Here is a 4,906-nt window from a genome sequence, read left to right on the forward strand (position 1 = left end):
TGATTATGAACACTGAAACTTCAAATGTCTATGACATGCTGAGTAAGCTATACTGATACTTAGGGACATCAAACCCAAGTCTATATTAAATACGAACTGAGCTCACAACATTCAGAATGAAAGTCATGAATGAGTTATGAAGCTAGAGAATAGAAGTACTATAACTATTCAAGGAACTAGGATTAGCTATATTTCTGAGGCAATTGATACGTCGTAAAAGAAACGTAGTGTAGGGAGAATCATTAACATTCCCAAACATAGAGAGTTAGCCTCACATACCTTAACTTCCTGCTCTTGAGCGTAATACAATATTCGCCAATCCTTTCAGCTTTAATCTATATCAATACAAGTCAAAGAGATTCCATATTAGCAATAATACTCATGTTTTGGTTACTTAGGCATTTTCTCAAACACTTGGTGAGAATAAAGCTTCATAGTCCTTATTAATGGTGTCTCTACACCCAATAACTCATTCTCTTGCAACTAGATAAATTTCAAAGTCTCACATAGTTATAATCAACATCATTCTTTATCACCCATAAGGTAAACAACACCCTTAGTCAATAATCAACAATCAACAACCCAAACCTATAATCGTTCATGCTTTTCTATCAAACCATCAACTCATAACTCATGAACTAGAGTCTATAATTATTAATCTAATGCTAGAATCAATTAGAGAGTGAAGATATTACATTTTTGAAGTTCAATCCCCTTGAATTCGAGTTCTAGGCTTCCTTCCTCCAACAACGATGTCTCAATCGAATATCTAATGATATGAAGGGCTTACCCATGTTAATAAGATGTTGGGAAATTGAAAGTAACTTGGAATCGCCATTAGAACTTACCTTGAGTGGTGGAAGGACCCTTAAGGAGTTAGGTTTTTGAGAGTTCCCCTTTATAGAGCAAGTTTTTATGTTTTGGGGTTGTGGAGAACGAAATATAGCTTTAAAACGATCCCCTACGAGTGCACCCGCGCACCTGGAAACCTGCCCACGCTACTGACCGCGCAAAACGGCAGTAACACTGCCTCAAAATTAGTGCGGTCGCGCTATGGGCACGCTAACGGACGCGCATATCGCATACTATTCTGTAAAACGCGCATAACTTTTTGCATAGAGATCCATTCGGGCTTCATAATATATAGTTGGAAAGCTATTGCAAAGGACTACAACTTTTTTGATTTGAGTTTTCCCAAATTCTTTACACCTCTTTACTAAACTCTGCTGGAATACAGAACTTCAGCAAACTTAGTCGATTTTGTCAAATCTTATGCTCCTTACTTTTCATCTTGATTTTGAAACAACTATTTTTACCCATAATCATCCCAATGAGACTTCACGTGTCCAAAATATAACCTTACTACTCATTTAACTCATTCATACCTAAGCCTAATTTACGGAATGTTACATATACTTTCTGCCCAGAACTTCCACATCTGCGGTCAAGATGTCGCTATTGCCATGCCGCACCTGCGGAAAATCTATCATAGGTACGGTTCTCACTTATGCCATCAAAACCCGCTTCTACGGTCCCACATGTGCACTCCACTACTCGCAACTGCAGCTCCCAGCCAACCTCAGCTTTGGCTGCATCTGCGGCCCCTTCTCCGCTTCTGCGGGCTCGCACCTGCGGTCTCCACTCCGCAGGTGCGATTATGACAGATGAGCTCAATCTTCAGCATTCCTCAAATTCCAATCTTGTTTCGTCAACCACCCAAAATCAGCCCGAGGCCCTCGGGACTTCTACCAAACATACCAACAAGTCATATATCAACATACGAACTTAGTCGAACCTTCGGAACACTCAAAACAACATCAAAATACCAAATTACTCTCGGATTCACGCTTAAGAACTTCCAAATTCCACAAACGATGCCGAAACCAATCAAATCACCTCCGAATGATCTGAAATTTTACACACACGTCACAAATGACAATACGGACCTACTCCAACTTCCGGAATTCCATTCCGACCCTGATATCAAATTTTTCACTGCCGACCAAAATTGTCAAATTTCTAACTTTTGTCAATTCAAGCCTAATTCTACCACGGACCTCCAAATTACATTCCGGACGTACTCCTAAGTCCAAAACACCTAACGGAGCTAACAAAACCATCAGTATTTATATCCGAGATCGTTTACACATAAGTCAACATCCGATCAACTTTTCAAACTTAAGCCTTCCCAAAAGAGACTAAGAGGGTGTTTGGCTAAGCTTATAAGCTGGTCAAACTGGCTTATAAACACTTTTTGGCTTATCTACGCGTTTGGTAAAATTAAAAGCACTTATAAGTTAAGTGCTTATAAGCTAAAAATAAGCCAAAAGCCATAAGTTGGTCTCCCCCAACTTATTAAATTTCAGCTTATAAGTACTTTAGGTTTGATCAAAATATTTACTATTCTATCCCTAAAATACTTCTTTTTAAAACAAAACTCTTAATATATCCAATTCTTTAACTGCTTATTATTAATTTCAGCACTTTTATCCAAACACGTATCTGCTTATTTTTAAATCAGCTTCAGCACCTAAAAGTGCTTTTCAGCACCTAATGCTTATCAGCTACTCTAAATCACCTAAGCCAAATGGGCTCTAAGTGCCTCAATTCCTCTCCGAATCCACTCCAGACCCGAACCAACTAACCCAACATGTCATAATATAGCTGAAGAATACAAAAGGAAGCAGAAATGGGGAAACAGGGCTATAACTCTCGAAACGACCGATTGGGTCGTTACACTTCGACTATATTTACAATAACATCATTTTATAAATTCACTTATTTATTTCACGACCATGTAAACCGCGACCAAATTCACTAATATAATACAAACAAAATGTCATTAGTCTCATTTTTCTTTTTCATAATAGTTTCTTAAGGAGAAAAAGGAAAGGATAGCCGAAATAGGTTGCCAATCAAAAAATTCAACTTTATATAATTAATGTATTGTGATGACAATTCTTTGTAATGAATAAAGAAATATTTTTCGCGATTATGCACGTAGATTGAAATTTGAACTTTCACCAAAATGGTAAATGTCAAATAAAACCTTCATTTAATATTCGATGCTCGTCTTGACTTTCTTTTCTTTCTTCTTCTGGTCTAGATTTCCCAACGTAGCTGGAATATTCAGCAATTTCAAAATGAGATGCTGTTTTTCTTTAAGAAAAGTTCAGTGCACCAAACAAAAACTTAAAGGAGAAAAGAAGAAAGAAAGAAATGGAAGGAAAGCAGAGTTGATGTAAGTTATAGCCAATGCTATCGGAAAAATTTCTTTGTACCAATAATTGAGATACGTGATTCCTATGATCAGTTGGTGAATCTGTATACATTGATAAATACAATTATATTAATTTAAAGGTAATTATTGACAATTGTCTAAAATAAGAATGTATGTAGGTAATCTAAAACATATGATACTTAACCTGCTACAATTGTTAACAATGTGACAATTATTTAAACTAAAGCATATAAATTAAATGGCCAAATTAAATACTTATAGATAATAAATATATCACCACCTATTCCAAACTTTTTTACCAATATTTAGAAAAAAATTATCCCTGAAGAACGAATAAATATTGGGCTTGAAGCGTGAGAAGAGCTAGTGTGACCGTTTGCTAACGCGTGATTACCACGTTTGCTAACAGTTTGGCCTTTTCATGTTAATCTTGATTTTTTAAATTATTTAGTATAAAATTTTTTTATTGACTCGAATAATTTAGATCCATATCATTTGAGAAAGAAGCAATCCCTGTAATAAAAAAAAAATTCATTTTCATAACTCAAACTTGATCGCCTCGATCATAAGCGGAGAGATTCCGTCAATCCCACCACATCACTACTGGATAATAATTATATCTCCTTTTTATTGTGGCTTCGTGGTCATCCGCTCAAAGAAGCAAAGCCAAACTTATACACCACTTTTCTTGCCACTCAATTTTCTTTTGCTTTTCAACTTTATAAAAATAAATTCTTCATTCTTATAGGGTTCTATTGCATAATCCTAAATGTGAAATTTCGAAATGGTTAATATTTCAAAAATGCAAAAAATAAAAATAAAAAAATTGAATATGTAGTGAAGATTGTTATTCTTAGATTTCAAATTTTTAGGAGCAATGTTGGGAATTTACACACACTTAAGTATTTATATATGTTTACCCCCAAAAATGGGTAACAACTAAATTTATACGCGATTTAAAGGATATGTGATTCAATTCAATACGAATATCTAAGAACAATAAGTAATTAAGTTAAAGATAAAATGAAAGATCAAACTAATTGTAATGTGATGATCAAGCCTCATCTCCGGAGAACAGTAAAATTCAATCTCGATCGGACCCTCGATATAAGCTCGGATGCTAATAAAAAAAGTAAATAACTGAGGAACACTTTGAGTAATAGCTAGAAGACAGAAATGGACTTTTATTGCTTTAATTTGCGTCTCAACAATGTGTCCAAATGAAAGAAACTTTCCCTTTTTATATAGCTTTTTCCGATAAATGTCAATCTACAGTTGATATTGGACGAGATTCGCGTCGTAATATCCAGTTGAGGGTGAATATTACGGCTCCCTACTTGTCATGCATAATCGTTCCCCGTGTTTCCCGTGGTCTAGAAACTTTACTTGGTCTGGGTCCGTTATTTCATCGTGCCGATCCTAGGTTCACTCCTTCCAGGTTCCGATACGAGGGGTCATTCGGCCTTGTTTATAGTCGTGTCGAACCGTGCTTCCCTCTTGTTTTTGTATTGAGGAATCGGGAAAAATTTTGCCCCCAATTTTATTCATACACAATATCAATGATGTTTTTATTCCAATTCTCATCTAAATTAAGGTTAATTATTGAAACTCGAAACCATCTTCCAGTATTTCTATCAACACATGCACTTCATGCCACTTGATGTC

This window comes from Nicotiana tabacum, chromosome 10, assembly GCF_000715075.1.
Source record: "Nicotiana tabacum cultivar K326 chromosome 10, ASM71507v2, whole genome shotgun sequence".
NCBI lineage: Eukaryota > Viridiplantae > Streptophyta > Magnoliopsida > Solanales > Solanaceae > Nicotiana > Nicotiana tabacum.